At 42.1% G+C, this 26,110-nt stretch overlaps 1 protein-coding gene across 1 annotated transcript in view; it reads right to left on the reverse strand.

Moving 5' to 3' along the window:
• The window catches only part of DTD1 (D-aminoacyl-tRNA deacylase 1), a 238,208-nt gene that overhangs the window by 90,355 nt on the left and 121,743 nt on the right, over window positions 1-26,110 (reverse strand). The gene's annotated exons all lie outside the window — the stretch shown is intronic.

Raw genomic sequence — 26,110 nt, forward strand, 5'->3', positions numbered from 1 at the left:
CGCTGCAGAGAGCGTTCGAGGTCCGTCAGAAAATAACGGAACATCGCTAACGCATGCCAAAAATGGCATGCGTTAGGGATGCGTTACATACATTGCGGTCAATGGGTGCGCTAACGGATCCGTTACATTGTGTTAGTGGCGCTATGTAACGGATTCCGTCAGCGGACACCCACAAACGCAATGTGAACCTAGCCTTAGAGTGCTTTCACATTGCGCTTATCTTCACGTTCGTGGGTCTCGTGGTTCAGGACAGGAAGAATTTAGCCCCTGATAACAGGTGGTGGTAAAGAAAATAACAAAAAAAAAATACCAATACAAGAACCACTTGGAGTGCACACATTAAAAATGCAAAAATAAAAAGGCACAAAAAAAAAAAAAAACAGAAAAGCAAAACCTGCATACAATTTTTGTTTATGATTTCTGGTGAGATAAAGTCATATAACAAAACCTGAATGTGTGAACAGTCCTCTATATTGTACCTCATGTTAAAGGGAACCTGTCACCTGAATTTGGCGGGACTGGTTTTGGGTCATATGGGTGGAGTTTTCGGGTGTTTGATTCACCCTTTCCTTACCTGCTGGCTGCATGCTGGCTGCAATATTGGATTGAAGTTCATTCTCTGTCCTCCGTGGTACACGCCTGCGCAGGGTAATCTTGCCTTGTGCAGGCGTGTACTATGGAGGACAGAGAATGAACTTCAATCCAATATTGCAGCCAGCAGGTAAGGAAAGGGTGAATCAAACACCCGAAAACTCCACCCATATGACCCAAAACCTGTCCCGCCAAATTCAGGTGACAGGTTCCCTTTAAATTATTGTTTACTGTATTAGGCTGGAGTTCAGTTAACTGCAGACTTATGAATCCATCCAGTGAATGCAATACAAGTGTATTGAGCGAGGCTGTGCCCACTAGAAAGTCGTGCCCATTAGGTGTCCGCGCCCACTAGACTGCCACACCTTCATTCCATACATTAGGAATATAGAGCGAGGCGGCGCCCATTAGATGGCTTCTGCCCAGGAGTATGCATATCGCATACATGACCGCTGTTCCTGGCTCAGACACCGGCGAATCCTCACAGCGTACAGTGCACTGGGGGCATTTATAAATCTACGGTCTCACACAGTAACTGTAGACTTTCCATTGTAGACCGGACAATCCCTTTAAGGGAAAAAAGGAGAGAATATGGCATTTCTGAGCATAGCAAGTTTAAAAAAAAAAAAAGAGAGGCCAAAATCAAAAACAGGTAATATGCTCATCGGAAGGAGTTGTGCATTTTGGGGGCCACAACTCCTAAAAATGGATGAAGTAAGCCCAATAGGTGCAGCTGTGCTGATGGAAAGTCCCTCAAGGAGTCCCAGCAGTGTGTAATAAGGGTGGAGATACCAGTTGGAGAGCGCTCCCACGATAGCAGATGTAATCAAATTTTTAAAAAATTACCAAAAAAGAACCACAAGAATAAAATAAAAGTAAAGAAAGATTTATTAAAATTAAAAAAAAAAAACAGAAGACTGGACAGAGCCAAAACGCGTTGTTTTTACATACGTTTTTCATTGATTTCATTCATCTGGTACTTTTTTGGTAACTTTTGCATTTGACTACATCTGCTATTGTTGGAGCGCCCTTGCCTGGTATCGCCAACTTCAATGTCACTGCACAGTCAGAAAAATATTTAGAATTGAGAGTCCTCAGTGGTTGATACCTTTTAATGGCTAACTGAAAAGATGATAACAAATTGCTAGCTTTCGAGACTACATAATTCTAAATATTTTTCCATCTACTGGCTAACACGGTACCAAGATATATACCTTTCCTGACTGCACAGTCAGTAACCACATGGAGATCCGGCAGCTACAGAAAGAAGCAACCGGCTGTGAAAGACGTGTTGACTTCTCAGGCTGACGTCACACTAGCAGTATTTGGTCAGTATTTTACATCAGTATTTGTAAGCCAAAACCAGGAGTGGGTGATAAATGCGGAAGTGGTGCATATGTTTCTATTATACTTTCCCTCTAATTGTTCCACTCCTGGTTTTGGCTTACAAATACTGATGTAAAATACTGACCAAATACTGCTAGTGTGACGTCAGCCTCACAGAGAGGGCAGAGATGGTTTATCATCATATCTGACTTGCTGATACACTAGGTGGAAGTAGGGCTGTGTACACAACATAGGGAGTGTTCCTACTGCTTCCGCCGATCATGTGATTTGCTGGTAGCCAGGAGGGAGAAAGAACTCAAATACCAGTTGTGGTTACTGGGGAACACAGCACTAATAACAATTATTGTTTTCCCTTAAGCTACAAAGTCTTTGCTTTCAATTAAATCCATACCCTTCGATGTGTGTGCCTTCAGGCAGGAGCTATACATTTCTGATGAGCTACGCAGCTCTTGGGTCGGGTGTGTTTGAGCAGTTGCTCGGGACCTCAAAACCCAGATCTCCATTGATCTGGCTGTAATTATAATGGCACTCAAATATTGGAAAGAAAAACAAAACAAAAAAAAAATAACGGTTTAGTTATGTAAAATGCCCCCAAGTTTTGGCGGGGAAGCACATATGAAACAATATGAAAAATAAAGTACAAATTGAATAACTACAAAAAAATCAAGAAAAAAAAAAAGCAAACAATAAAGCCATTGCCAGAACAAATCACCGTTTCTGGCCAAGCCTTTATGAGAAGAAAAAAAAACATGTGTCCGTTACATAAAAAAAAATTGTTACAGAACAGGAAATTCAAAATGTATTTTGAAAGGACATTTGTGGTCATGAATAAAAAGATAAAACTAGACATTGTCTTTTTCATTACTTATTTTTCCCTGATATTAGCAAAATCAAAGCTAGGAAAAAAGAACTTAAAAATTACATAAAAATAGACCATTTGTATCATGAAAAAAGCAGAAATTCTTTCCATATCCAAAAGGTAAAAAAATCTTTAGCGCCCTTAAAACCACAAAAAAAAAGTGCCTGTTCATGAATAGGGAAAAATGTCTCAGTCCCAGTACTGAAATGGTTTAAAAAGTCCACGGAAGGAAATAAAAAAAAGGACCTGGTGTTGATCGTCAGGAACATACCTAACTATTACACCGATATTTTTGCTGTCTGCAATGGGAAGAGATGTGTAATCATGAACGACATGAACGTATCAAGCATCGGTGCCATGAAAAGTGTTCTTCTGACTCTAGACCGTATCATGTTGATGCATATCATACAGATTGTGGATCAAATGTGTGATGGTGAGAAATGCAGCATTTCTACATTCTCCGTTATTACTGATTTTCTGCATAGTTACTCAATAATTGATTCAAGATGGATGAATAATAGCATCATGGGAGCCCATGATACGTCTACAGCCCTCACTATGAAGCATGTACAGCATACTATAAATCAATAATAAATGATATTTAAAAATAAAAAAAAGAATCCTCAGATGATCTCCTGGCACATCCAGCCTCTCTTGATGGCCAGAGGGAGATTATTACTATAACAATCTAATTTTGGCAGAGCCACCATCAAGGGATTTACTATTAGCTACAAGAAATGAAATATCTACATTATATTGTCTTCTGTGTTTATCCACACAAATAACAAATGTTCCAAGGATGAGCAATCCTAAAATACGGAAAAAAACATGACACACCACACTAATCTGACCAGATCACATAATTGTAAGACTGTACATTTAGTAAAATAATAAAGTGTACTTATAATTATATGAAAACAAAACAATTATAGTGCAGAAGTATGCACCATTAGCATTTTTCTAAATAAATTACATAGAAGATCATGTCTCTATATAGCAGCATAGACTAGCCATGGTACATGCTCAGGCTGCCCATAAATATTCACTAGAAGACCAAATGCCCTACGTGTTCCTTAAGTTCCTGTATCTAGAAGGGGAACCAGTGATGGAGAATGTAATGTGATTCTCCTCTCCTCCAGACCCTGGGAACCATACGCACCGCACACGCCGTATAAGATGACTGGCCTTATAAGACGACCCCCGTCTTATACGGCGGGTATATTCCAAATTCCATATTTTATATTGAAAAGTTGGGGGTCGTCTTATACGCCCAGTCGTCTTATACAGCAGAAAATACGGCAGTGATGAGCAAACATAATCGGATAACGTGTTATCCAAGCATGCTCTGGTGTTATTCGAGTATCTAGGATGTGCTCGGATAATATGTTCTAGTCCCTGCGGCTGCATGTTTTGTGGCTGTTAGACAGCAGCAACACATGTGGGAAATGCTTGTTTGTTAAGACAATCCCCGCATGTGTTCAAGCTGTCTAACAGCTGCAACACATACAGCCGCAGGGACCAGAACATATTATCCGAGCACGCCCTAGATCAGGGGTCCCCAACCCGTAGATCGCCGGCTGTAATACCCGCCCCGCTGCGTATAATACCCGCCCGCCACCTGCTCCTGCCATGTGGGGAAAGGAGCCGCCCCGCCGCTTGCAATACCTGCCCCGCCGCTTGCAATACCTGCCCCATCCTGCGTCAGCGACTGCATTCACTCCTGCGCAGTGGAGCGGGTCACTGTGATCTGTTAGTCGCACAAAGTCTCGCAAGACTTCACAAATCTCGCAAGACTTTGTACTGGACTGGCCGGGTTCCTGCACCATTAATCGCTGCAATGTCCGGGTCTGTGTGACATTCAGATACCGGTACTTCACATGCTCCTGGACTCCATATTATGTGCGCTGGCCTCCAAATGTGTAGGGAGCCTCATTATCTCTGGAGCCTGTCACATGACCGCCAGTCGCACAATATTAGTTGCGCCGTGTTTTGACAGACTGCCGGGAGCAAAAAACGTTAAATGTAACTTTTTTGCTGCCGACGGACCGCTTTTTTCGACCGCGCATGCGCGGCCGGAACTCCGCCCCCACCTCCCCGCACCTCACAATGGGGCAGCGGATGCGCCGGAGAAATGCATCCGCTGCACCCGTTGTGCGGCGCATCAAACGCTAGCGTCGGAATCTCGGCCCGACGCAATGCGACAGGCCGAATCCAACGCTAGTGTGAAAGTAGCCTTTGCCACACGTCGCAACCGTCGTGCGATGGTTGCATCGTGTTGCGGCGGACCGCCGGCTGCAAAAAAGTTACATGTAACTTTTTTTGCAGCGTTGTGTCCGCCATTTCCGACCGCGTATGCATTGTGGCTCTCAACCAACTTTCATAGCGGAATGTGGCTCTCAAGGTAAGAAAAGTTGGGGACCCCTGCCCTAGATACTAGAATAACACCAGACCATGCTTGGATAACACATTATTAGTAACTCATTACTAATAATAATACATCAAAATAAAGTGTCGCATATGGTATTTTTAATGATTAAACTTATTTTTCTGATGTGTTTTTAGCTCATAATTGTAGGTTTCTATGATGATTAAGGCTGTGGTGGCCGGGGGAATCTTGCCTGAGCTGATGTTAACAGCATTTAGAGATGTATTTTACAACAGCCACGTCTACCACAACCAGCATTAGACAGGTTTCCCTATAGGAGAGCGTCATAAGTGTCTATATTTAGATGCTTAGAAAGGTTATCTATATATTGGTGTTATCTTTCATTGTAATACTGCCTGTACTGATAATAAGATCACGGCTGAAAAGTAATTTGTACAGAACAGGAAATATAAGCCTAACGTTACACTTAGACAGGATGAGTTGAGTAAAAAAAATGACAGTTTTTTGCCTAGAAAAAACATGATTTTTCATCCATATGGTGTTTTGCATGTTTATTTTTCACATCCATATGTCATCCGTTTTCTCTCTCTTTTTTTATTGTGGATGGAAAAACAAAGATTTCATTCAAAGTCCAATACAATATTTACAATGGATCCATTAAAATCCATGTCATATGGATGATGTCACTAAGGAATTAGTTTTTTAAGGCTCCACTGAGTTTTATGGGTGAGTTTACCAAAAAACTGAAGAGAATACTGCTGCGTTTCTTTTCATACTCAATCTGTAAGAAAACTCATCTAAACTAGCCTGTTCACTTACATCGTGTGCTATCCATTTTGCACAAGAACAGCACACGGCCCAAAAACAGACTAATTTGAACTATGCCTTTATGGACAGAGTAAGAAGTGCAAGACTTCAGCATTATATGTTAAAATAATGATATGGAAAATTAAAAAATAAACCCTTATAAAAATGTTTTAGAAATACATTTAATTTAAAAATGTGATTCAACAATACAGAACAATACATTTTCTGCCGACAATTCCCCTTAAGTTTCTTGATATTTGATGCCTGACATGTCTATCTTCCACAGTCTATGCTCAAATTTACTAGTCGAGGATTTCTTAGGTTTGAGATTTTGCCTTCAGTAACTGAGTGTTATAATTGATTATATGCCTGCTTGAGTCAACTGCAAATTTAATTCTATAGATTAAATGAAAATCAGCATATTTGCTCAGCTTCATGTCACGTCATGCATTAAGTCTATAAAGTTGAGCAGTCACCGTCAAATTTGGCAAAAATGAAAATAGAAAAATAAAAAAAGGGTGTAAGAAATCTTTTTATCAAACCTTCCAAAATGCAACGTAATTTTTTACAACCTAACTATATCAGTTCATCAATGATCTTGTAAACCCAAATCAATAATTTCTTTAAAAAAAAAACAAAAAGAGGTATAACCTGCACGGAAATCTGGGTGTTTCTAGGTATAATTGGGTTAGATTAAATTTGCAGCTCAGACACCTACTATACAGTATATCATGCTGTCTTAAACTGCAGCAGACTCTGGAAAAGTCTAGAAGGAGCAGTCCAGTGAAGATTTGTTATCACGGGGTCGGATCCCCACCAAAGTAATACAATGGTTGGGGTCCAACTGCTTAAACCCACAATGATCAGTAGAATGGAGCACTGAGCGGAGGTGCATATGTTCGACCGCAGCTCCTTTTTTTCCCCTCCATGGAGCTGCTGTAAAAAGCCGAGCGCAGCACTTGGCAGCCCATAGAGAATAAATGAAGTGACAATCCGTCATGTGCACTGACACTTCATTCTAACAGGGATAAAAGTGACCTGTTTTGCTGAAAGCAGAGGGTCCCAGCTGTGACACCCCCAGCGATCTACAAGTTATCACATAACCTATCTTCTCTGGATAACCCCTTGAGATAAACTTCACTGTTCATCTATCAGACAATTATGGCATATTCAGTCAATATGCCAAACGAAACACTCATCTTGCGAAATGTATGGCAAGATGCATGTGCCGACACAAATGGCTTACACAAGCAACTGAATGCTAAGCATTTCATCCCCTCCATGAGTGGGCAATTTTTAATTTTTCCACTTTTGTGTTTTTTCTACCCTTCTGCCAAAAGTCACTACTATTCATTTTTCCATCAACAGGTTTCGTGCCTTTCCAGGATGAGTTATAGTTTTGAATCACATTATTCATTTTATCCCATACTGAAAAACAAGATACAAATGAATTCAATTTCGGAGAAGTTGTGAAAAAATGCAATTTCGTTGTTTTCTGGGTTTCATTTTCATGTAATTTATCGAGAGATAAAAATCACTTGTTGCATGATTTTTGTAATAAAAAAAAACACATTAAATAAATAAAAATAATAAATAAGTTGGTCATGACATTTTCTGAGACCCAAAACCTTTACAGTTATTCTTCAAAACCAAGGCAATTCCATCTGGATTGATCATAAGGTCCATACAAAGAGGCCAGAAGTCAAGCAATCCTAGGACTCATGCACATGATCCTAAAAATCGGACGAGTGCTATCTGTCATTTTGACAAATAACATTTGTCCCCTTGTTATTTGATAAGGCTGGGTTCACACTGCGTTCCAGGCGTCCGTTAGACAGACTACGTTACACCGCGGCATAACGCGGTGTAACGTAGTCCGGTAACGCCACCATTGAATGCAATGTCGGACGCATCGCTAGCGCACGCCCACAATGGACGTGCGCTAGCCATGTGCCGTCATTGAGTGACGGACCCTGAGACACGGGCTGCAGCGTTTCCGGGTCCGTCACTGCTAGCGCAGATAGAGCTAGCAGATGCTCTATCTGCGCTAGCGGGCTTCCATAACGGCACTTGCGTTAACAGCAGCCCGTTAACGTATGTGTTTAACGGGCTGCTATTAATGCAATGTGAAGCCAGCCTAAGGCTTTGCATGTGTCTGATTTTTTTCTTTGCACCAAGTCAGTCCCAAAAAAATAGCAGCATGCAGGAGTTGCATCCAACTGGATCACACTCGGCCATTCATGTCTATTTTCACGGACAGACTGAATGTAGAAGAAAAAAAATTTCTTCATCAGAGAAAATTTCTCTTAGATGAGAGGAAAACAGTTGTCTGACCCTAGCCAAAAGAAATTCATAAATTATCAATATACCTAATTTGGATGTGTCCGTGTGTCTGTGCACAATGAGTCATCCACAGTTGGACGTAACCATGGATACCTAAGGAGAGGAGCTCCGCCTGGTGGCGAGTTAAGGCATAAGCAAAGGCATAAGCCTTTTTTGAGTATTAGCCTGTGAGGCAACATTGTGAGGCAAGATTGCAAAGATGGATCAAATTGAGCGCGCTGCTGCACGTAGAGAAGTGAATCGCATACAGATGCGTAACCTGCCTCTTAATGAAACAGAAGAAGAACAAAATTGTTGAAGAACTGCTGAGGCAGCCCGACAGAGGGCGGCCAGAGCAAGAGAAACTAATGAAGTAACAGAATCACGTAGAGCATCTAATGCTGCACGACAACAAGCAACACGCAATGCACAAAGTGATACATATATTTCACAAAAAAGAGAACAAGATAGAATACGTGTCCAAAATGCAAGAGCCACTCGACGACGGCAAGTTACATTTGCCGCTAGAGGACTTCTCAATCAAATTGATGAGACACGTATTGAAGAGCACTATGCTGGCAAACTGACAATGCAATGTCAGTTCTGCCAATGTAAAAATGTCAAAGACAAAATGGCACAGGACAAAACATTCCCTTCCTGCTGCAAGACAGGGCGCATCCAATTACGTCCCATTCATATGGATGATTAGTCAAGTTGATGAAAGAAGAGCATCAGCACTCCAATAACTTTAGGCTAATATAAGGCAATACAATAGCTCGCTTGCTTTGACATCAATGGGAGCACAAGTAGCGCCACCTCCTGGGCATTGTCCATACTGTTTTCGAATTCATGCACAAATTTACCACAGAACTGCCCCATTGCATCCCACTGTGGGTAGTATTCCCAAGTTTGCCCAGATTTTTATCTTGGACAGTGAAGAAGCATTAAGTACAAGAAGTCAAGCAAATAAAAAGTGCCTCCCAGCACTGCTATCATCTCTTAGAGAGAAAATGAAAACAATTAACCCACTCGCAAGAGCCTTTACAATGATGAGGGAATTTGAAATAGAGGAAGAAAGGATTACTGAATTAGGAAATTGCGATCCACTCGAAATAACAATGTCAATTATAAATGACTACAACAATGACCAGAGGTGCTACAATGCACCAAGGTGCAATGAAGTAGCTATAATTTTATCAAAATGCAATGGGTGAACCCCCATTTAATAGGGACATCAGAGTTCACCTCAAAAGTGAAAACCAAACTGTTCAAATCAGCTTTCTTCACAGAAAGTTGGATGCAATGACATATCCACTTCTATTCCCATATGGGGACAGTGGATGGACAATAAATTTGACAACTTCAAATGCCCTAAGTGAGCAACATCAAGGAACTGGTGACATTCATCTACCATCCATACCAGTGGATCAAGATCGACAAGAAAAAAAATCACTCTGTTGCAGTACTATGCATACAGGCTTGCCATTTGTGACGAGTTCAATCCCCTTTTAAATGCTGGGAAGTGGACGCAACAATTTATCGTTGACAGTTACGTTAAAATTGAATCTGACAGGATTGAATATATAAAACAAAATCAAAAGGTCGACATTTATGCCAGCGTTATGGATCACATCCATAATGCTGCATTACACCAAGGGCTAAAAGCCGGGACACCAGTAATTTTACCGGCCACTTTCATTGGAAGCCCAAGAGCTATGCAGCAAAATTACTAAGACACCATGACAATTGTACAAAAATTCGGAAAGCAAGATCTTTTTGTTATGATGACTTGTAACCCAAAGTGGAAAGATATTACTGAAAACTTCGAACCATGGCAAAGGCCAGAGTTCAGACCAGATTTGGTTGCACAAGTATTTAAAATCAAACTCCAAGCGGTGCTTAACGAGATTTTGAAAAAACACATTTTTGGCCTTGCAGTTGAATATGTGCATGTAATAGAATTTCAAAAGCATGGACTACCACACGCTCACATGCTCTTAATCCTCGGAGAGAAAGATAAACCAAGGGACAAAGAAATAATTGACAAATTGGTTTCTGCTGAAATTCCAAATGAGACAGCAAATCCAAAACTGCTTGAGGCAGTGATGAAGCACATGATTCATGGCCCATGTGGCGTAGATCAACCTGGTGCTATATGCATGACAGATGGTCAATGCGCAAAAAAATTCCCAAAGGAATTTAATAACAGTAATAATAATAATAATAATTTAATAAGAGACAAACCCCAATGTTGGTGGTTATCCACAGTACCGTCGATGCAATACTGGGTAGTTCCATACAACCCTTATTTATTACTCAAGTACAATTGCCATATCAATGTTGAGATATGTGCTTCAATAAAAAGTGTTAAATATCTTTTCAAATATGTATTGCCCGAATGTATACAGTCTCTTTAACAGATGGTGAGCTGTATTACCTAAGACTCCTTTTACTTCACGTAAGAGGAGCAAAGTCTTATGCTGACTTAAGGACTTTCAATGGAGTCGTACATGACACGTATAAAAATGCGTGCATTGATTTTCATGTTTTGGAAGATGATTTTTAATGGGAAGACGGTATAACGGATGCAATTGCTTTCCAAATGCCCTACCAACTTTGTCAATTATTTGCTATAATTTGTGTACATGGTGTACCAGCTAAACCATTGGCATTATTGCAAAAATATAAAACCGAATTTATGGAGGATTACACCAGGCGGTATACTCCAGAAATTGCTGAGCAACTGGCTCTTCGTGATATTAATGAAGTGCTCTTAGGCAAGAAAAAGTCCTGTGCTGACTACAGATTGCCAACTCCAGTAAATGTTCCAGATGAAACACTGGATGAACTGAATTATGCTGTAATAAAGCAGGAGGCTGAGCAATTGAAAGCTATGCTTAATGAAGCTCAGAAATCAGCTTTCGATGCAATTATGCAAGCAGTCAATGCTGCATCACAGCCAGATGACACTAGCTCACACTGGTTTTTTTCTGGACGGCCCAGGAGGCAGTGGGAAGAAATTTTTGTACAACTGCTTGTACAAGACACTACAAGTAGAAAAGAAGTCTATTTGCTCAGTAGCCTCCACTGGATTCGTGGCTACATTACTACAAAACGGTAGCACCTACCATTCCAAGTTTGGCCTTGGAATTACAACAAATGAGACCAGAGTGTCAAAAATTAAGCCAACTTCACTTCAAGCAAAGGAGTTTAGGGAGTCATCTGTCGTTATTTGGGACAAAGTAACAAAGACTCCCTGTTTTAATATGAACGCTGTGGATAATCTGTTCCAAGACATATGTGGAAAAAAAGACCATTTGGTGGAAAAGTTTTCATAAACGGTGGTGACTTTCGTCAAACCCTACCAATAGTGGAAGGTGGAAAAAGAGCCCAAATTGTACAGTGCACCATTAAATACTCAAAATCCTGGAATCAGTTTTCATGGTTCCAGAATATGAGGAAGTCTCAGGATGAAGTTGAGTACAACTCATGGTTACTGAAACTTGGCAATGGAGAGTTATCAAATGTATATGGTGTACCATAAGACACAATTGAAATCCCGAATTCTTTTATTGAAGAGGATGATTTAATTACAGCTATTTTTGGCGACTCAATTAAGATTACCCATGCAACGGTAGAAGAAATTGCCAATAAAGCAATTCTTACGCCATTGAATGATGACGTTCACACCTTGAACGACAAAATTCTTAGTCAAGTTCAAGCTGAACACTCAACATATCGCTCTATCGACACAATTGTGGAAGAGGAGGGTGTGATTCTCACAGATTACCCTGTAGAGTTTCTTAACTCTTTGAATCCCACTGGGATGCCTCCTCATGAACTAAAGCTGAAACCAGGAGCTGTAATTATGCTCATGCGTAACTTAACAGAAAGCGTGGCCTTTGTAATGGCACAAGGCTTTATGTGAAATGCTTAAAAGCAAACGTTATTCATGTCATTGCTTTAAATGGAAAACAAAAGGGTCAGTCAGTTCTTATTCCAAGAATTGACCTGATTTCAAAAGATAAAAACTTGCCAGTCCAGATGCGACAGTGTCAGTTTCCTGTCATGTTGGCTTTTGCAATGACCATCAATAAATCTCACGGACAGTCCTTGGATATTGTAGGAATTTATTTGCCTCTCCAAGTGTTTTCACAGGGGCAGTTATATGTGGCTTTCTCCAGGGGAAGGAAAAGCCAACAAATAAGGCCGGCGTCACACACAGCGTAAAACAATACGGTCCGTATATTACGGCCGTAATACGCTGAAAAGTCCCCAAAAAAATGGTCCGTTGCTCCTCCGTAGGCAGGCTGTGTCAGCGTTTTTTGCGCATGGCATCCTCCGTATGTAATCCGTATGGCATCCGTACTGCGTGGTTTTCTCGCAGGCTTGCAAAACCAACATACCGCTATAGAAGTGATCCATGTGTCCCAAAAAGAAAAGAATATATATATATATATATATATATATATATATATATATATATATATATATATATATATGTCAGTAGACACATATATGTATATATATTAATACTTATTCCAGCGCTATACAGCTTGAAAGCCGGTAATTCAATTACCGGCTTTTTCTTTCTCCTTCATAAAACCCGACATGATTTGAGACATGGTTTACATACAGTAAACCATGTCTTCTCTCCATTTTTTTTGCAGATTCCACACTACTAATGTCAGTAGTGTGTATCTGCAAAATTTGGCCGTTCTAGCTCTTAAAATAAAGGGTTAACTGGCGGAAAAAATTGGCGTGGGCTCCCGCGCAATTTTCTCCGCCAGAGTAGTAAAGCCAGTGACTGAGGGCAGATATTAATAGCCTGGAGAGGGTCCACGGTTATTGGCCCCCCCCTGGCTAAAAATATCTGCCCCCAGCCACCCCAGAACAGGCACATCTGGAAGATGCGCCTATTCTGGCACTTGGCCACTCTCTTCCCATTCCCGTGTAGCGGTGGGATATGGGGTAATGAAGGGTTAATGCCACCTTGCTATTGTAAGGTGACATTAAGCCTAATTAATAATGGAGAGGCGTCAATTATGACACCTATCCATTATTAATCCAATTGTAGTGAAGGGTTAAATAAAACACAAACACATTCTTTAAAATTATTTTAATGAAATAAAAACAATGGTTGTTGTAGTATTTTATTCAACGCCCAATCCAGTCACTGAAGACCCTCGTTCTGTGAGTAAAGAAACATAATAAACCAACAATATACTTACCCTCCGCAGATCTGTAACGTCCAACGATGTAAATCCTTCTGAAGGGGTTAAAACATTTTGCAGCAAGGAGCTGTGCTAATGCAGGCTGCTCCTCGCTGCAAAACCCCAGGGAATGAGGATAAAAATAGATCAATGATCTATATTTAGCATCATTTGCGGTGAGGCGCCCTCTGCTGGCTGTTCATAGATCGTGGGAAATTACCTAGAAAGCTCCCTGGCTCCCTAGCTTTCTAGGTAATTTCCCACGATCTATGAACAGCCAGCAGAGGGCGCCTCACCGCAAATGATGCTAAATATAGATCATTGATCTATTTTTAGCCTCATTCCCTGGGGTTTTGCAGCGAGGAGCAGCCTGCATTAGCACAGCTCCTTGCTGCAAAATGTTTTAACCCCTTCAGAAGGATTTACATCGTTGGACGTTACAGATCTGCGGAGGGTAAGTATATTGTTGGTTTATTATGTTTCTTTACTCACAGAACGAGGGTCTTCAGTGACTGGATTGGGCGTTGAATAAAATACTACAACAACCATTGTTTTTATTTCATTAAAATAATTTTAAAGAATGTGTTTGTGTTTTATTTAACCCTTCACTACAATTGGATTAATAATGGATAGGTGTCATAATTGACGCCTCTCCATTATTAATTAGGCTTAATGTCACCTTACAATAGCAAGGTGGCATTAACCCTTCATTACCCCATATCCCACCGCTACACGGGAATGGGAAGAGAGTGGCCAAGTGCCAGAATAGGCGCATCTTCCAGATGTGCCTGTTCTGGGGTGGCTGGGGGCAGATATTTTTAGCCAGGGGGGGGCCAATAACCGTGGACCCTCTCCAGGCTATTAATATCTGCCCTCAGTCACTGGCTTTACTACTCTGGCGGAGAAAATTGCGCGGGAGCCCACGCCAATTTTTTCCGCCAGTTAACCCTTTATTTTAAGAGCTAGAACGGCCAAATTTTGCAGATACACACTACTGACATTAGTAGTGTGGAATCTGCAAAAAAAATGGAGAGAAGACATGGTTTACTGTATGTAAACCATGTCTCAAATCATGTCGGGTTTTATGAAGGAGAAAGAAAAAGCCGGTAATTGAATTACCGGCTTTCAAGCTGTATAGCGCTGGAATAAATATTAATATATATACATATATGTGTCTCACTGACATATATATATATATATATATACCTATTCTATGTGTACACATTTATTATATCTATTGGACTGGAAGCTGTCAGTGTGATTTTACTGTACACCGCACTGAATTACCGGCATTTCTCTCTAACAGCGCTGCGTATTTCTCGCAAGTCACACTGCTTGTCCGTGTGTAATCCGTATTTTTCACGCTTCCATAGACTTTCATTGGCGTATTTCTTGCGCAGTACGGTGACAAACGCAGCATGCTGCGATTTTGTACGGCCGTAGAAAGCCGTATAATACTGATCAGTAAAATACGGCAAATAGGAGCAGGGGCATAGAGAATAATTGTGCCGTATTTTTTGCGAGTTTTACGGACGTAGATTCTGCGCTCTTACGTCCGTAAAACTCGCATGTGTGACGGCGGCCTAAGGGTCAAAATATTTGAGACACAGAAGCAAGGTAAACTTAAGGTACCTTCACACATAACGATATTGTTAACGATATCGTTGCTTTTTGTGACGTAGCAACGATATCGTTAATGAAATAGTTATGTGTGACAGCGACCAACGATCAGGCCCCTGCTGGGAGATCGTTGGTCGCTGAATAAAGTCCAGAACTTTATTTCGTCGCTGGACTCCCTGGAGACATCGCTGGATCGGTGTGTGTGACACCGATCCAGCGATGTCTTCACTGGTAACCAGGGTAAACATCGGGTAACTAAGCGCAGGGCCGCGCTTAGTAACCCGATGTTTACCCTGGTTACCATCCTAAAAGTAAAAAAAAACAAACACTACATACTTACCTACAGCCGTCTGTCCTCCAGCGCTGTGCTCTGCACTCCTCCTGTACTGTCTGTGAGCGTCGGTCAGCCGGAAAGCAGAGCGGTGACGTCACCGCTCTGCTTTCCGGCCGCTGTGCTCACAGACAGTACAGGAGGAGAGCAGAGCACAGCGCTTTAGGACAGACAGCGGTAGGTAAGTATGTAGTGTTTGTTTTTTTTTTACTTTTAGGATGGTAACCAGGGTAAACATCGGGTTACTAAGCGTGGCCCTGCGCTTAGTTACCCGATGTTTACCCTGGTTACCGGCATCGTTGGTCGCTGGAGAGCGGTCTGTGTGACAGCTCTCCAGCGACGCTGCAGCGATCCGGATCGTTGTCAGTATCGCTGCAGCGTCGCTTAATGTGAAGGGGCCTTTATTCCTAACGTTGACAAAGTTTACTATCAACTGTGTGTACAAAGAAGTCTTTTAGCAAGCTTTTAACAATTGTAAAAGCCAAAAAATGTTGTACACAAAAGCGGGACTAACTTCTAGCCACGGTCTATGGACCAAACACTGGGCATAAGCAGGGCCTAGGGGCAGATCCCAAGTGCGCTCAACCATGTGAAATAGCTTATTGCTCAGGGACATTGAAGAATAGCGCTATTGGATAGCTCTACCCGTTCATTTCCTTTAGAAATAGGGCTATGGGATAACTCTACCTGTTCACTTTCTTCATGGATAGCGCTATTGGATAGCTCTACCTGAACAGTATTAACTACAAAGCTTTTTCATACACTAGGTAGAAGTGGCAGGAGAGGTACACCAGGTAATTATGTTTGCTATTAGTCTGCACATACACCAGTCTGGTGTGTGGGTACACCCCATTGCGTGGTTCGTAATCACCGCGCGTGCCCGAAGGGCGCGTAATCACTCGTTTCTGCTAATACACAGGTCACCTGATGAAAAAGCTCAATCGTTGGGTAATCTGCTCTTTTATTACGAAAGCACATCACTTTGGGAAAATGCGGAACAGGCTCTTGACAAAATAGTTTTTCTAGGTTAATATAAATGGGTAAGTAAACAATCGACAAATATAGGGAACTGGCCCTGACTCAAAAAGGTCCATTTACATAAACCTATAATTTACTTACTGCATATACTCGAGTTTAAGCTGACCCAAGTATAAGCCGAGGAACCTACCGTAATTTTACCACAAAAATTGTGAAAACTTATAAACTTGAGTATAAGCCGGGTATGAATAGTCCTCTCATCCCCATGTTGGTATGAATGGCCTCTTCATCCCTATCCTGGTATGCATGGCTCCACATCCCTCTCCTGGTATGCATGGCTCCTCCTCTCTATCCTGGTAAGTATGTCTCCTCATCCCTAGCCTGGAATGCCTGGCCTCCTCATCCCTATCCTGGTATGCATGTGGCTCCTCATCCCTAGCCTGGTATGCATGGCTCTTCATCCCTATCTTGGTATGCATGGCCCCCTCATCCCCATCGTGGTCTGCATGGCTCCTCATCCCTATCCTGGTATGCAAGATGCCTCATCCCTATCCTGGTATGCAAGACTCCTCCTCCCTATCCTGGTATGCATGGCTCCTCATCCCTTTCCTGGTCTGCATGGCTCTTCATCATTATCCTGCTATGCATGGTTCCTCATCCCTATCCTGGTATGCATGGTCCCCCTTATCCCTTCCCTGGTATGCAAGACTCTTTATCCCTATCCTGATGCATGGCTCTTCATCCCTATCCTTGTATGCATGGCTCCTCATCCCTATCCTTGTATGTATGACCCCCATGAGAAAAACATAAAAATCCCCAACCTAATTACCATTCCTGTGCTCCTCGCAGCGTCTTGTTCTGATGCCAGCAGCTGCAGCAGTCAGGCTATCACGTGTGCCCACAACCATGAAAATTCATGCCTATGGGCGTGGAGGGCAGTGAATATTCATTCCCTTAAAGGGCGGGCACACGCCCAGCCGCTGCAGGAAGCCGACGGCTGCGACTACTGCTCCCACTGTTAAAAAGAAATGAATATTCACTGCCAGCGCATTGAATATTACTTTTTTCTTTAGCAGCGGGCACAGGCTTTAGCCTCAGCAGATGGCTCTTTCCTCCTGTGCCCTGTTGCTCCGCCGCTGCCGCTCCCCCTCCATCTTCTGGGACCCTCGCCTTATACTCGAGTATATATGGTATTTTGTTTTTAACAACACAGTGATCCAACATTCACCTATAATCTGTGTAAGAACTTAATGAAAAAAAAAGGAAAGGAATGGGGCAAGGTTTCAGATGAACTGGCGTCCACAATAAGGGCTCATTTAGGCATATATACGCTTAAGAGGCTGCCAAGTTCGGATCAACAGACCCGCAGCCAGTTCACGGATTGCGGTCCATGCTCTTTCTCGGACGTCTGAATGAACCCTAAACCTGATAGAAATCATCAAGGTTGCAAAGTGTTTAGCACATATGATAACTCCTTCAATAATATTGCTTTACAATCCAAGGTGACTACGTCATGAACGGCAAGAAAGAATGCAAAGAGTGCGTCAACAGTGTTTTTGGGAATGAGTGGCTATTTTTAAGAATGTGAAATACACATTTTCGTTATATGCGCATGTATATATTACATAGCAGGTATACAAAGGACAGTATATAAATATATGGTTGTGTAGTTTCATATAAACATTCCCTTGCTTTCTATTCTCTCCCAGTCTGAATCAGGTTTATTAGTATGCTGGCCTAGTGCTTCTCTCGCAGTAATTTGAGGCCACCTTCACCTCCACTACCTTGTTTGTACTATCACAGCGTTATGTATAAACCTTCTTCTTCAGTCTCAGCCATTTATAATCAGCATGTGAACGTGCAGTATATCATCCGTGGATTCAAGGGAGGCTATTGAAGGCTGGAGGTTTGTTTGTTCATATATTTAGCTGTTTATCCAGTACGGGTTTGATAGAAATTTTATCTGTAACAGCACAGTTGGTTGTTACTCTCAGAAATAGCTGATATCTTAAAGGAGCAAAAAATAATATTTCCAAATAAATAGACCGATGTCTATGTATACATATATATATGTCTTTAAGACAATGGAATGAGACATTGGTGAATGTTATACTGGACTGCACACAGCACTAGTTGTGAAAAAGAGAGACAATTGCAATAAAAGTAATATTTGTTGCTACAGTAAACCACAGGGAGTTACATGGGATGGTTTAGAATAAATGGCCAGACTGCTATAATGATGGGCAAATGAGACTACCTAGGCTAGACGTATGTTATCGGAGATGACTACACAAGTTGACTTCATAATTGGGGAGCTTAAAGAGCCTGTCCGGGACAGTAACACTTATGGGCTATCCTTAGAATAGGCAGTGTCTGATCAGTGGCAGTGCGATACTGAGAACCCCGCTGATCAGCTGGGTACAGCATATCCACCCCCAATTCAAATCAACAGGAGACAAATGTGTAGTACCAGGCTGCAGCTATTATTCCATACCTGGAGTTGTGCTGAGCAGTATTGCATCTGAGCAGTTCCAAACAGGTGTTGTACCACCACGGATCAATCATTGATAACCCACCCTAAGAACAGGCCAACAATATTAAAGTACCAGACAACCCCTTTAATCTAAGCAGCCTGATCGAAGCTATACAAAATGTTGCACACTGAAAGGCGGGTGAAAGAGGGGTGAGCCACAATACAGAAGACAGACTGCCGTGATAATGAACACTTAAGACTTGTATCATAGGGGTGGTACAGACTACACAACTCGACTAATGTACACTAACAGCTAGGTTGGTATTATAGGGGTTGGTCCAAACTACACAAAATGATAATGTGTGCAAACTGTAAAGCGCTGGGGAATATGTTAGCGCTATATAAAAATAAAGATTATTATTATTATAAAATGGCAGAAATATGGGGTGTCCACAATACACAGGCCAGATTGCTAATTCAAGGAGCGATCCAAACTACATGTTCAAACGGCTGTTTTAAGATCTCCAGACTACACATTCAGGCTGCTGTAATGGAGGATGCGCCAGATTACACATCCAAATGGCTATTACAAGAGGCACTCCAGATGACTGTCATAGGCGGTGCTCCAGACTACACATCCAGATTACTGTTATAGGCGGTGCTCCAGACTACACATCCAGATTACTGTTATAGGCGGTGCTCCAGACTACATATACAGATTACTGTTATAGGCGGTGCTCCAGACAACACATCCAGATTACTGTTATAGGCGGTGCTCCAGACTACACATCCAGATTACTGTTATAGGCGGTGCTCCAGACTACACACCCAGACTACTGTTATAGGCGGTGCTCCAGACAACACATCCAGATTACTGTTATAGGCGGTGCTCCAGACTACATATACAGATTACTGTTATAGGCAGTGCTCCAGACAACACATCCAGATTACCGTTATAAGCGGTGCTTCAGACTACACATCCAGATTACTGTTATAGGCAGTGCTCCAGACTACACATCCAAATTACTGTTATAGGCGGTGCTCCAGACTATACATCCAGATTACTGTTATAGGCGGTGCTCCAGACTATACATCCAGATTACTGTTATAAGCGGTGCTTCAGACTACACATCCAAATTACTGTTATAGGCAGTGCTCCAGACTACACATCCAAATTACTGTTATAGGCGGTGCTCCAGACTATACATCCAGATTACTGTTATAGGCGGTGCTCCAGACTATACATCCAGATTACTGTTATAGGCGGTGCTCCAGACTACACATCCAGATTACTGTTATAGGCTGTGCTCCAGACTAAACATCCAGATTACCGTTATAGGCGGTGCTCCAGACTACACATCCAGATTACTGTTATAGGCGGTGCTCCAGACTAAACATCCAGATTACTGTTATAGGCGGTGCTCCAGACTAAACATCCAGATTACTGTTATAGGCGGTGCTCCAGACTACACATCCAGATTACTGTTATAGGCGGTGCTCCAGACTACACATCCAAATTACTGTTATAGGTGGTTCTCCAGACTACACATCCAGATTACTGTTATAAGCGGTGCTCCAGACTACACATCCTGAATACTGTTATAGACAGTGCTCCAGACTACACATCCAAATTACTGTTATAGGCGGTGCTCCAGACTACACATCCAGATTACTGTTATAGGCGGTGCTCCAGACTATACATCCAGATTACTGTTATAGGCGGTGCTCCAGACTATATCTCCAGATTACTGTTATAGGCGGTTGTCACGATATGGTATGAAATATCATATAAGTTGAGTTTCTCTTGTTAGCCAGGCTGCGGGCTAAAAAGCACCCCTTCCCTTTCATTCAGCCAAGAGCTCTCCTTTTCAATGTATGGGGGAAGAGAGATTATTTCATCTAGCTCTGAGAGCAAAGGAATTTAAGATCGCTTTGGAAGGCTCAAACTCTTCTCCAGCGATAACTGGATTAGAAATCTCTAGAATCCATGGAAGTTCTTTGTTCTGTTTTTGTAAGATATTAGGCAAACCAATTAAGATAGGAACAGGAAAATGCATATTCTTAACCCCTTAAGCCCCGAGGGTGGTTTGCACGTTAATGACCGGGCCAATTTTTACAATTCTGACCACTGTCCCTTTATGAGGTTATAACTCTGGAACGCTTCAACGGATCTTGGCGATTCTGACATTGTTTTCTCGTGACATATTGTACTTCATTTTAGTAGTAACATTTATTCGATATAACTTGCGTTTATTTGTGAAAAAAACGGAAATTTGGCGAAAATTTTGAAAATTTCGCAATTTTCCAACTTTAAATTTTTATGCCCTTAAATCACAGAGATATGTCACGCAAAATACTTAATAAGTAACATTTCCCACATGTCTCCTTTACATCAGCACAATTTTGGAACCAAAATTTTTTTTTGTTAGGGAGTTATAAGGGTTCAAAGTTGACCAGCAATTTCTCATTTTTACAACACCATTTTTTTTTAGGGACCACATCTCATTTGATGTCATTTTGAGGGGTCTATATGATAGAAAATACCCAAGTGTGACACCATTCTAAAAACTGCACCCCTCAAGGTGCTCAAAACCACATTCAAGAAGTTTATTAACCCTTCAGGGGTTTCACAGGAATTTTTGGAATGTTTAAATAAAAATGAATATTTAACTTTTTTTCACACAAAATTTATTTCAGCTCCAATTTGTTTTATTTTACCAAGGGTAACAGGATAAAATGGATGCCAAACATTGTTGTACAATCTGTACTGAGTACGCTGATACCCCATATGTGGGGTAAACCACTGTTTGGGCGCATGGCAGAGCTCGGAAGGGAAGGAGCGCCATTTGACTTTTCAATGCAAAATTGACTGGAATTGAGATGGGACGCCATGTTGCGTTTGGAGAGCCCCTGATGTGCCTAAACATTGGAACCCCTCACAAGTGACACCATTTTGAAAAGTAGACCCCTTAAGGAACTTATCTAGATGTGTGGTGAGCACTTTGACCCAACAAGTGCTTCACAGAAGTTTATAATGCAGAGCCGTAAAAATAAAAAATCTTATTTTTTCACAAAAATGATCTTTTCGCCCCCAATTTTTTATTTTCCCAAGGGTAAGAGAAGAAATTAGACCACAAAAGTTGTTGTGCAATTTGTCCTGAGTGCGACGAAACCCCATATGTGGGGGTAAACCACTTTTTGGGTGCATAGCAGAGCTCGGAAGGGAAGGAGCGCCATTTGACTTTTCAATGCAAAATTGACTGGAATTAAGATGGGACGCCATGTTGGTTTGGAGAGCCCCTGATGTGCCTAAACATTAAAAACCCCCACAAGTGACACCATTTTGGAAACTAGACCCTCTAAGGAACTTATCTAGATGTGTTTTGAGAGCTTTGAACCCCCAAGTGTTTCACTACAGTTTATAACGCAGAGCCGTTAAAATAAATTTATTTTTTTTTCGCAAAAATTTTTTAGCCCCCAGTTTTGTATTTTCACAAGGGTAACATAATAAATTGGACCCCAAAAGTTGTTGTCCAATTTGTCCTGAGTACGCTGATACCCCATATGTGGGGGGGAACCACTGTTTGGGCGCATGGCAGAGCTCGGAAGGGAAGGAGCGCCATTTGGAATGCAGACTTAGATGGATTGGTCTGCAGGAGTCACGTTGCATTTGCAGAGCCCCTGATGTACCCAAACAGTACAAACCCCCCACAAGTGACCCCATATTAGAAACTAGACCTCCCATGGAACTTATCTAGATGTGTTGTGAGAACTTTGAACCCCTAAGTGTTTCACTACAGTTTATAACGCAGACCCGTGAAAATAAAAATTCTTTTTTTTTTCACAAAAATGATTTTTTAGCCCCCAGCTTTGTATTTTTACAAGGGTAACAGAATAAATTGGACCCCAAAAGTTGTTGTTCAATTTGTCCTGAGTACGCTGATACCCCATATGTGGGGGGGAACCACTGTTTGGGCTCATGGCAGAGCTCGGAAGGGAAGGAGCGCCATTTGGAATGCAGACTTAGATGGATTGGTCTGCAGGCGTCACGTTGCATTTGCAGAGCCCCTGATGTACCCAAACAGTAGAAACCACCCACAAGTGACCCCATATTGGAAACTAGACCTCCCATGGAACTTATCTAGATGTGTTGTGAAAACTTTGAACCCCCAAGTGTTTCACTACAGTTTACAACGCAGAGCCGTGAAAATAAAAATCCTTTTTTTTCCCACAAAAATGATTTTTAGCCCCCCAAATTTTTATTTTCCCAAGGATAACAAGAGAACTTGGACCCAAAAAGTTGTTGTCCAATTTGTCTCGAGTACGCTGATACCCCATATGTTGGGGTAAACCCCTGTTTGGGCGCACGGGAGAGCTCGGAAGTGAAGGAGCACTGTTTTACTTTTTCAATGCAGAATTGGCTGGAATTGAGATCGGACGCCATGTCGCGTTTGGAGAGCCCCTGATGTGTCTAAACAGTGGAAACCCCCCAATTATAAATGAAACCCTAATCCAAACGCACCACTAACCCTAATCCCAACTGTAACCCTAACCACACACCTAACCCAGACACACCCCTAATTCTAATCCCAACCCTAATCCCAACCGTAAATGTAATCCAAACCCTAACCCTAGCCCCAACCCTAGCCCTAACCCTAACCCTAACCCTAGCCCTAACCCTAACCGGAAAATGGAAATAAATACATTTTTTTTAATTTTATTATTTTTCCCTAAGGCTAGGTTCATATTGCGTTAGGGAAATCCGTTTAGCACTAGCGGATTGCGCTAACACAATGTCTTTTTAGGTGTCGTGTTTAGTGGTCGCGTTAACGTCCCCGCTCTGGAAGATCGGGGATCGGACCTCGGGCGCGCCGCGGACGCTGCAAGCAGCGTCTGAGGCGCGCCACAAAAGAATGGCACCTTGCTAGCGCGAGCCGAAAATGGCACGCTCTAGCGATGCGCTACACCTGAAAATCACATTGCTGTCAATGGTTGTGCTAACGGACCCGTTGCACGGCGTTAATTGTGACATTTTCGCCGTGCAACGCTGTCCGTTAGCGTTAACCCATTAACGCAATGTGAACCTAGCCTAACTAAGGGGGTGATGAAGGGGGGTTTGATTTACTTTTATAGCGAGTTTTTTAGCGGATTTTTATGATTGGCAGCCGTCACACACTAAAAGACGCTTTTTATAGCAAAAAAGTTTTTGCGTCTCCACATTTTGAGACCTATAATTTTTCCATATTTTGGTCCACAGAGTCATGTGAGGTCTTGTTTTTTGCGGGACGAGTTGACGTTTTTATCGGTTACATTTTCGGACACGTGACAGTTTTTGATCGCTTTTTATTCCGATTTTTTTGTGAGGCAGAATGACCAAAAACCAGCTATTCATGAATTTCTTTTGGGGGAGGCGTTTATACCGTTCCGCGTTTGGTAAAATTGATGAAGCAGTTTTATTCTTCGGGTCAGTACGATTACAGCGACACCTCATTTATATCATTTTTTTTATGTTTTGGCGCTTTTATACGATAAAAGCTATTTTATAGAAAAAATAATTATTTTGGCATCGCTTTATTCAGAGGACTATAACTTTTTTATTTTTTTGGTTATGATGCTATATGGCGGCTCGTTTTTTGCGGGACAAGATGACGTTTTCAGAGGTAACATGGTTATTTATATCCGTCTTTTTGATCGCGTGTTATTCCACTCTTTGTTCAGCGTTATGATAATAAAGCGTTGTTTTTTGGCTCGTTTTTTTTTTTTTTTTCTTACGGTGTTCACTGAAGGGGTTAACTAGTGGGCCAGTTTTATAGGTCGGGTCGTTACGGACGCGGCGATACTAAATATGTGTACTTTTATTGTTTTTTTGTTTTTTTTTTATGTAAAGAAATGTATTTATGGGAATAATATTTTTTTTTTCTGCTTTATTTAGGAATTTTTTTTTTATTTTTTTTTTTACAAGTGTGGAAATTTTTTTTTTTACTTTTTCACTTTGTCCCAGGGGGGGACATCACAGATCACCGATCTGACAGTGTGCACAGCACTCTATCAGATCGGTGATCTGACATACAGCCGGGCAGGATTAGAGCTGCAGCTGCAGCCTGATCCTGACCCGGAAGTGCTCCCTGCAGGACCCGGATGCAGCCCGGCGGCCATTTTGGATCCGGGGACTGCAGGGAGAAGACGCTCGGTACACGGTGAGCACATCACCGTGTACCGATCGTCTCAGGGAAGCCCGCAGGGAGCCCCCTCCCTGCGCGATGCTTCCCTGCACCGCCGGCACACCGCGATCATCTTTGATCGCGGTGTGCCGGGGGTTAATGTGCCGGGAGCGGTCCGTGACCGCTCCTGGCACATAGTGCCGGATGTCAGCTGCGATAGGCAGCTGACACCCGGCCGCGATCGGCCGCGCTCCCCCCGTGAGCGCGGCCGATCGCATATGACGTACTATCCCGTCCATGGGAATTAAGTCCCAGGTCACCTGGACGGGATAGTACGTCATATGGGATTAAGGGGTTAATCTCCCTCGGTGGATCTACCCATCACTCTAAACATGAGCTTCTAACTTCATCTGGTAAAAAAGTAGGGATTTCTCTGTAAAAATGCATCACTGATAGTACATATTTGATCTCATTAGAATGTCCACGTTAATCCGAGATGAATGCTGGGTTTGCTATGACTATGACATGTTTTGTAGCGGAGTTATAGAAAGTAGGCAATTTTAAGGTTGAATTACATAGACTGAGGAGAGAGGAGGGACTGGATAAGCCAGCCTTTCTGTGATGTCACAGGCTGCAGGTTTTAAGTTTCTGGCAGGCTTCCAGCAGGCTCTTCTTGTCTTTTTCCTGGAGAGCCCTGAGCAAGTCCAATGCACTGGGACATATGGGAGCTCCACTAGCCTGGTTGCCTGCAATGCTCTGAGAACATGTGAGTGTTATCTTTTCTCCTGTAATCCCTTTATGTTATAATTACCGTGTACATATTTGCAATTGTCTCATTTGTAACATCTTTGTAAAATATTTTGATAAAGCACTGCCTAACTTTTGTGGGGTATAATATTTAATACTAGTTCTTTTCTCCATGCTCTAAAACGTACCCCAAGTCTCCTGAAGGGAATTACGCTACTGTGTTGGGTTAGCTTCGGACCCGTTTAATCGGAGCTGGTGGCAGCAATACCGTGCAG

This window comes from Ranitomeya imitator, chromosome 5, assembly GCF_032444005.1.
Source record: "Ranitomeya imitator isolate aRanImi1 chromosome 5, aRanImi1.pri, whole genome shotgun sequence".
NCBI classification, from domain to species: Eukaryota; Metazoa; Chordata; class Amphibia; order Anura; family Dendrobatidae; genus Ranitomeya; species Ranitomeya imitator.